Below are 9,660 nucleotides of genomic sequence, written 5' to 3'. Positions count from 1 at the left end.
AGCTATTAAGGAAACTTACGTTGGTTGCGATCTAGCGGATAACAAGCAAACTATTAATGTGACAAAGTTCTACTTGAAGGTTTGTTTAATTTTTGTTGCCTTTGACAAGGTTCTAACTGCAGGCTACAGTTCAGTTACAGCACTGCAGGCAACTGTTCCATTTACTGTGCCATAGTATCAAAAATAAAAATAAGTAAAACAATCGTATAACCTTATCTTGAATTCCATATTGCTTGAATTCTTCAACATTTGGGCTAAATTTGAAATTATATTTCATCTTTTAGTTGCTTTTATTTGTTTTCTATAATGTCAGACTCTGGTGAAAGTTTATCAGACTTGTTTAGTTATGATTCGGATGACTTTGTGCCTCCAACATCATGCTCCAAAAGTGACGAATCACCATTTGACTTTCTGAAAAGGTAAGTACGCTGGAGCTTAGGCCTAACTAAAACATACAATTATACTCACTGTTATGCATGTTTCCTTTTGAAACAAAAAAGTAGGTTATACACTTTTTTATTACACTAGTTAGATACTAGGCTTAACGTAAAACCAAGATAATAAAGAGTAAAGTGACTGAAAAAAATTTACACAACTAAGACATAAATAAATTGTTAACCACCACCATCCTGTTGTGCCTAATAACATTAGCGCATTTTTAGGCTTATGTCTGAGTTTAAGGACTGCATTACAGTTTATCCTAGAAAGTAAGTTGTGGTCCAATTTATTAGTAGTATATATAGCAATGACAATCAAAGGGTTAATTAAGCAAGGTAAGTTCACAGTTCACAGTTGTTTTGATTTAAACTACACATTGTTTTATTTTGCTTCCAGGAAGAATCAGAAAAGGAGCCACTGCAAAAAGAAGTTTTTTTTTCAAAAGCAAACAAAAATTGATGAGACCTCCGACAAAGTGGATAACTCGACAGGCCAAGTCCATTCTAGTAGGCCTATGCAAATGGTATAGGAAGAAAGTTTTCAAGAACAATCACAAGATCAAAAAAGAGATAATGATTGGCTAAATTTAAATGAGTAAGTATAATGTTCTGAACACAATTTTATTCTATCCACGACCAATTATTATTATTATTATTATTATTATTTTATTTTAACTGCTCGACCAAAAAGAAACGTTACCAATAATTTACATGATGATGGTGCAAACGTAGGCATTTCGGATGAAAGCAACAACGAAGAATAATTTTGTAGAAGGAAGTACACGTTTAAACATTTCTTTGTTGTAAATGGAGAAAAAATACAGGTCTGTAAACAATTTTATTTAGGGAAGCTTGATATATCTCAAAAAATGATATATACAGCACATGGCACCAACGATCAAAACACAAACACAAGATCAGAGGGGAAGAAATCAAAATAGCAGAAGGAAACCCACAGGGGATCCAGACTTTGCAAGAGCTCATATCAAGTACTTTGTAACTGTAGAATCACATTATTGCAGAGCAAACACAAACAGATTATACTTGGGTGCTCATTTAAGTGTAAGCAAAATGTTTGAACTGTATTTGGAAAAATGTACAGAAGCAAACATTATTCCAGTAAAAAAATCCATGTATTACAGAATTTTTGCAACAAAGTTTAATCTTGGATTCCATATCCCCTAAAGTAATTTACGATATTTGAGAAACTGTCAAAGTCGCATGAAAAACTGAAACCATGTTACAAACATCCGATACCAGCCATAACATCTGATCTTAAGGAAAATTATGACAGACATCAGTTGCTCAAAAACCAAATGAGAGCTGAAAGGAAAAAAGAAAAGGAAAACAAAGACCTGCCAGTTCTTTTGTTTGCTCTTGAAAATGTCACCTTGACACCACATGCTGATATAAGTAGCATGCATAAATTTCTACCTGCGTAAATTGAATGTGTACAATTTTGTAGCTTACTACACAGTAAAAAAAAAAGTTTACTGTGCCCTATGGACAGAAGTAATGGCTGGACAGATGGAAAAGATATTGCCAGCACATTCAGAAAAATATTAGAAGTCGTGGTTGATGAAAACGAGATATCAGAGTTAATAACATGGTCAGATTAGTGCATGCCACAAAATAGAAATTCTTTCATTTCTAATGCTGTGATGGATTTCTTAAGAGAACACCCTAACATAAAATCAGTTACAATGAAATATTCCCTTCCTGGACATTTTTGTGTTGAGGAAGTTGACAGCTCACACAGTGTAATCAAAAAAGCTATGGCAAAAACAGACTTTTATTTCATCATCAGATTAATCAGAATCTTGAAAACAATAAATAAACAAACAGAAATATCCAAATGAAACCACATGATTTCAAAGTGTTTTTTGGGTGTGCCAAACTCCTAAATTGCAGGGCTGTACCTTTCACACAGGTCTCATTTCTCTACACTTCACTCAGTCAGTGTGATTTATTACAAAGTAAGCCATGATGAATATCAGCCACCTAATTGTGCAAATATTAAGTTTCTTGAAACCCGTGACAGAAAATCCTACAAGAAGAAAACCACACGACAGTTTTTGATGTGAGGCCAAAGACATCAAGAGCAGTCTTAGAAGTTTCAGATCTACAGAAAACAGACAAAAAGCCTGCTTTCCCGTTCATGCCCATTGTGGACAGATATTATTACAAAGTTGTACTTAAACTGTAATATAAGTATTTATGAGCCAAATAAAAATTTTGTTTTTAACTTTGTTGTGTTAAATAATGTTTTCATCATCTCTGAAATTTTTTTTATCCAATCCTTTATCAATTTTAATAAAAGTAAAGTTTGACAAGGTTCTAAGTGCGGTTAGAACTTTGTCATACTGAAATAAGTCACTTTTGGTTTGCCAAGGTTTTAATTGCTTTTATGGCTATTTTTTTTTAATACAGAAACAGGTGGATTTTTGCAAAATGATTTTGTCAAGGCATAAAAGTTAGTTTTACATACAAATAAATGTTAAAACCATAAAAATTAAATAAAAAATAAACATGTCATGACAAACTAAATCTTTGAATGTAATTTTCTCAAAACAAGACCTAGATCAATTAGAATCTTGTCAAAACAATGCAGCGAAGTATAAAAATATATATCACATTTTAATTTGAAAAATATTTTTTTTATTTTGAGATTAGTGGAAATTTTATTTTCTTATTAACCAATACTTATAATACACGTTTCAATACTGGTTATCATCAGTTATATAATTAATGATTAATAGTTTAAAATAAATTGAAATTTCATTAAAAATTAATAACCTCTTGATTTATACACTGTATATTAAAGATAAAGATATTGCAAAAGATTATTCATTTTTAATGGATTTCTTAAATTTGGGTTAAAACTATTCATTGCAAAACTGATGATGACAATAGCATGGAAACATGTTTAAAACACAGTTTAAAAGGTGTCAAAAAAAGTTTTTTTTTTTTAATTAAATTAAAAAAAGCAGAATCATTTTGAAGAATCTAAAATGGTTTACCAGGTGATTTCAATATCTATTTTATTAAATCATGTCAGGTTATTTTATGAAGTATAAAGTAATGAAAATTATAATTTCAGATTATAAAAATTTGATAAATCTATTTGTTCAGAACTTATAATTAATTAATGATAATATTAATTAGGAATTAAACAGTCATCTTCTATGAATTAACTATATGTAGATTGCAAACTTCATATACTTTTTTAAAGGTGAGTTTAAAATAAATTATCCTTACAATAAGTAGTTTGCATTACATCTGCAATATGTTACGGTTAAAGACTGTTAATTATCAATTAATGATTATCCTCATCTAAACATATCAAGATCAGCCATAAAAAGATTCCTGATGCTATATGCCACTCAAAGATTTTGTTAATATACTATTTTTATCTTAAACAACGTAGATACCCACAGGGTCATGCCATGCTTTTCCAATTGAAAAAAAGATTAGAAATGCATCGGGTATCAAAAATTTTATTCTTGCTTTAGTTAAGTTACTGCTCAGTCAGCAAAAATAATATATATTTTTTAATTTATACTGTATATAATCACAAACATCAATACACGAGTATGAATTTTATTAATGTTGGAAAAAACAATAGAAAATTGAATTAATATAAGCAGTACTAATAAAAGTCAAGATGAATCAAAATTCCATTGCATTAACAAACAAAACAATCCAGAGTAATGAACAGCAAGAGAAGATTATATGATTCACAACCATGATTACACCTTAACATCACCACATTGCTGCACAACTTGCTGGAAAATATAACTATATTTATAATACTGCATTATTTAAAAAGATTATTAATGTTTTATATCACAAGAACTGATATAAAAACTTAATTTTAAATATTGCTGCCTAACCATAAATCTGTTGGAATGCAGCATTTGTATATTACGAAAATGAATAATATTTAAACAACAATATCTTGATCAAAATTAATAAAACAAAAATGATAAATATAATAGACTGCTATAATCAGAACTTATGGATGAAGGATTAATATTTACGGGAACTTCTTTTAAAGATGATATTAATTTATTTACTATATTAATTAATCTAATTATAAAAACTGACAACTACAATTAAACTGAATATTATATAATATTGTTAATATTATGTTTGTTAATTGTATATCTTATATAATATATACAATACAATAATTAATTAATAATAGTGATACTAATAATAATAATTTTACTTGATGGCAGTTCATTTATATTGTTGTACAGACCGACAGTTAAACAAACTAACTGATCTTGTTTATTCTATTTATTTGATGATGTTATCAGATTCTTTCCAGTATGATCACCACCATCGCCCGATGTTTTCTCTATTTTTCTTTTTTCTTGTTTTCTCTTTACATCGTACTTTTACATCATCTAATTTATTTAAAAATTAATTTAAAATTTTCACAATATGTGTGTGCAAATATTTTAAGCAAAAGCACAAACAATTGATCAAATCTTACCAATCAAATAAACAAACAAACAAACTTTAAACGGAAAACTCCGAACAGGTGACAAAAATTATTTCTTTCCCTCTTAATTCATATTCATGCCTGTAAAAAAAATAAACAATGATCATGTTAACAGACAATAATTAATTAAAATAAATAAATAAATTACACAACTTTTAATCATTTAACTTGGAACAATAATGATAATTATAATTTGGTCTTTCCCCATTGCAGGAATGATTTTTTTTATGATTCTGATTTCATTATTTTTTTTTTAAACTGAAGTTTTTCTTAAATTTAAATGAAATTACTCTATTAAACTCTACATAATGTTTATAAGGTCTGCTCAAAAAATTCTCACTCCAAACTTTTAAAAAGTACAATATGAAATTACAGCATTGTTTGTTTAAGATTGTCATTTGTGATTAATTTACAATCTCACTGTTATTATTCATTGAGCTACAGCTGTTTGTTCACATGTGTGTAGATTCTTTTTTTATAATCAAACAATATTCATGACCAGCAAATCAATTTTGTTTAAAACTTGGAAAATCATTAATGAAAAATCATGAAATGATAAAACAAGTTTCTGGTGATCTAAGACATACGACTTATTAAAAGAGTTTTAAACTATTTAAAATAAGTATCCTTATTATAACTACATAAGGAAGTATTCTCAAAATGCTTAAAAAATTAGAAATATATCAGGTAATTGCACTTACTACCCATCCATTTTTTTTTTAATTCACAAAAATATATTATTAGTAAAATAAAACAATATAATAAACAGGTGTTTCTACTGTAATTTTTGGGACCCAAATTCACAAGTGAAGTTGGTGGTTTCTTACACAATTTGAGCTGGGAAGTAGGATAAAACTGATCCCATAACTGCAATGCCAGTAGTTTTTAAAATGTTCGATGTAATAAACAAAATTGGTATCAAAAAACAAGTTTTTTACTTCCTTGTATGAAGTAAAGGAAGTATTGTGATCGAGAAATATTTCGGTTTTCAGATTTTAATGGAAATATCCATTTTGGCCATCCCTGAATTCTTTTGACTAGTTTTGGCATTACGTCTGTACATACATACATATGTATGAATGTATGTACATTCGCATAACTCGCATAACTCCAAAACGACTAGCCATAGGATGTTGAAATTTTGGATTCAGGACTGTTGTAACATCTAGTTGTGCACCTCCCCCTTTTGATTACAATTTACTGAACCAAATGGGTCCAACTAAGCCCAAAATCCAAAAAAAAATTTGGATTTTGGACTTTTTCTTAACTTCAGTAATAAGCCCTCTGAGAAATTTTCGATGTATTATAAAGTGGTACTTATTTTCATTGGTTTCAGAGTTATAGCCAAATGAAATTTTAATTAATAAAACATTTGGATCTATAAGGGGAAGGCAAATTGGTTCAAACCAGACTCATCTCCTTTTTTAATTTTTTAACTTTTTTAAATTTATTTTTAACTTTTTTCTTTTAAATTAAATATATTGATTTAACAATAAAAAAAAAATTTTGAAAAATAATCAGAAGTTATTAGTGAAATAAAATTTTATGTACTTTTAAAAATGTGTATATGTAATTTAATAGGCATTATTGTGAATGTGTATATGCAACAGAGCTGGTGAAACATCTGACTATTTAATATTAACTGAAAATTATAATTTAGAATTGCATTATTTTTGGATTTTCTTAGCAAATTCTTACAAAAATTGTATATTTATTTTTAAAAAAATCATTTTGTTAATTATTGACAAAAATAAAATACATGCCCTGAGGTAGGTAATCCCCACGTCCGGAACACAACATCTATGTTCCACGTCCAGGGCGGAAACAGCTGTGCTTACGTACAATACTTATAGCTGGCTAACGGGGTTCCGAGTAAATTCCTCGGTTACGCTTCTTACTTTTGACCTGGTTTCAACTTCAGGTCACCAGACGGATTGGATTTTTCGGCCACCTGCAGGATATGGACAAACAAACGATTTGGAAATGGATTCATACCACCATTAGAGCTGGCGATGTGGCGGTCACAGTCGAAGTTATTTGCAGGTGTAACAGGCCTTTCGCTGTCCACATGCCCCCCCCCCCACGCGATGGCAAGCATGTAGTTATGGCGCCCATGTTTTTCATAGCTCCAAGGTGTGTAAGGGCCTGGAGTCAGTGCAGAGACTGCGCATCCGCTCTCTGCCAAGACATATGCCGGTTCCACCGGAGTACCGGAACGGACCTCAAGGGTTGGTAGCCCTGGAGTGGGGGTGTACCCCGGCGGTTAGCCTTACTACAGAAGGGATCAAATGTTCATGCAAGCTGAACAACCAAACGTGGCAGAGGGTTCACGTAAACACCCTCGTCTAGAACCGGCCGTTTCGCCTGAGGCAAAACGGAGAAAGAGTGTAGAGTTTAAGAAAATTGAAGGTGAAGCTAGAAAAAGCTTACATAAAGCTTTTTTCAAGAATAGTAATATTCCAAAGCCTATGTATCTGGTCATTACAAAGGAGGAAGGTAATTTCTCGAGAGTGAGTCCTTTTCTCATTGCTCGAGAAATAACTAAATGCGCTGGAGGCCCTGTGAAGGAAATAAGAAAAACCTTTAATGGACTTCATGTGGAGACTGTGAATGATGCACAGTCTCAGAAGATCCTAGGGCTCCAAAAGATAGGAGATTTTGCTGTACGCGTCAATCCCCATGGCACGCTCAACACCTCAAAGGGTGTTGTGGTCTGTCGGGATCCTCTTAACTGCACGGAGCAGGAAATTGTTGAAGAATTAGCACCGAAAGGAGTATTAGAGTGTCGGAGATTGAACATGAGAAGGAATGACGAAGTCCTACCTTCAGCCTCTCATGTTCTTACTTTTAACCGGCCAACTTTGCCGGAGAAGATAAGAGTGGGCATACACCGATTAGACGTGTGAGCATTTGTCCCGCAGCCAATGCGATGTTTTAAGTGCCAACGCTTTGGCTACACAGCTGTTAGGTGTGAGAGACCGCAAATATGCGTGTGCAGTGACGAAGTACATGAAGGAGAGCCATGTAAGGAGCCTCCTACTTGTATTAACTGCAAAGGACAGCATTCCTGTAGATCCAGGAACTGTCCTGTATACAAAGACGAAGTAGCTGTGCAGAAAGTAAAAACCCTGCAAAAGGTCAGCTACTTTGAAGCAAAGAAAATTGTGAATGCCTGCAGACCTAGAGCAACAACAACCTATGCTAGGCTGCAGCTGCTACTCCTGATCCTGCTTCAGTTGCTGTTGATGAGAATGCAATCATTAACAAACTTGCGCCTACTTTGGCTGGCTTAACTGAAAGGATCATTGAAAATAAAATGAAGCCTTTCAGCAGCAAAGAAGCTATTAAGCCAAGAATAATTGTACAGCCTCCTGCAGATACATCTTCAAAACAGAAAGTTGCTCCTGAACAAAAGAAAACGGACATTAAACCAAAAGTTCAAGTCCGTCTTAGTGAGATATTAGATGATCAGAAGAAAGTGATTGCTTCGCAATACGTTATGGAGACTGCCAAGCCTTCTGTAACTGAAGTGGCCTCTAAGCATAAAAGGCCACAAAAAACCTCACAGGGGGGGGGGCGAGTGTCCCCCCTTCCGCAGGCGGTAACCAGTGCTGCACCCGTGTCGGGGGTCGGCCAGGTAGCCGCCTGAAACCGGCGCCGATCCATGCCCGTCGTCTTCGGCGGCTTCTGTTGTCTCCGATTCGGAGACGGGAAGCTACACGGGCGACGACGTTCTCCGCGAACACGAAGCTGTTCGCAATATGGAGAAAAAAAGAAAAAAAGGATGGCCGAAAGGAAAACCTGGGCTATAATTTAATTTAAAATCAGCGAGTCGATAGTACAATGGAACATCAATGGATGTTTTTCAAACATCCATGAGCTCCAACGCTTGGTACATGATGTAGACCCGATTTGTATATGTCTGCAAGAAACATATTTCAGCCGAAATGAAAATTATAAATTAAAAGGATATGATATATTTCGGCGAGATCAACCGCCAAATGTAAGAGTTAGAGGTGGAGTAGCCATATTAACATCGACCAGAGCTACCGCCGAAGCTGTTGATCTAAATACAAACCTACAATCGGTCGCCGTTAGAATGAAGCGTCCGCTACAGGTCACTGTTTGCAGGATATACCTGCCGTACTTTGATTAGATGGAGGATGACATAGCACGATTAATTTCTGAGCTTCCCCCACCTGTTTTACTGGTGGGTGATTTTAATCCTCATAATTCTCTTTGGGGATCGGATCGAGTAGATCCCCGTGGAAGAGAATTGGAAAGGTTCCTGATGAATTCTGAACTTATGCTGTTAAACGATGGGTCAGGAACCTTTTTCAATGCCAGAGATGGATCGACGTCCTGTATAGATCTTGCACTCATAAGCGGATCGATAGCACCGAGGTACAGCTTCCACGTTTTAGATGATTTGCATGGAAATGATCATTTCCCGGTGCAAATTGTAACTGATGTTACAAGAAAAATATATCCCATCTCTAAAAGATGGTTGTTTGAAAAGGCAGATTGGACCAGCTTCACAGCTAGAACGATACTTCCTGAAACAACTGGAGTTAGCGGGGACGATGTCGATGCTATAACAAATGCGATACTTGAGTCGGCATCGAGATTCATTCCCAAAGCATCTGGGAAACTTACGAAGAAACTCGTTCCATGGTGGAACGATGAAATAAGTGAAGCTATAAAAAGAAAGAA

At 33.5% G+C, this 9,660-nt stretch overlaps 1 protein-coding gene and 1 pseudogene across 2 annotated transcripts in view; one reads left to right on the top strand and one right to left on the bottom strand.

Annotated features, from left to right (window-relative positions):
• The first annotated feature begins 306 nt into the window (after window positions 1-306).
• On the top strand, window positions 307-2,458 carry LOC142322738 (uncharacterized; annotated as a pseudogene).
• A 2,266-nt stretch (window positions 2,459-4,724) lies between these two features.
• LOC142324029 (uncharacterized) overlaps window positions 4,725-9,660 on the bottom strand; it is a 99,331-nt gene continuing 94,395 nt past the window's right edge. For both annotated transcript variants that reach the window (XM_075364594.1, XM_075364595.1), the window contains one exon: window positions 4,725-5,028. The gene's annotated coding sequence lies outside the window, so the exon portion shown is untranslated. The remainder of the gene's footprint in view (window positions 5,029-9,660) is intronic.

Source organism: Lycorma delicatula, chromosome 4 (assembly GCF_047948215.1).
Source record: "Lycorma delicatula isolate Av1 chromosome 4, ASM4794821v1, whole genome shotgun sequence".
Classification (NCBI taxonomy): Eukaryota; Metazoa; Arthropoda; class Insecta; order Hemiptera; family Fulgoridae; genus Lycorma; species Lycorma delicatula.
This window is presented reverse-complemented; position numbering and strand designations above follow the sequence as displayed.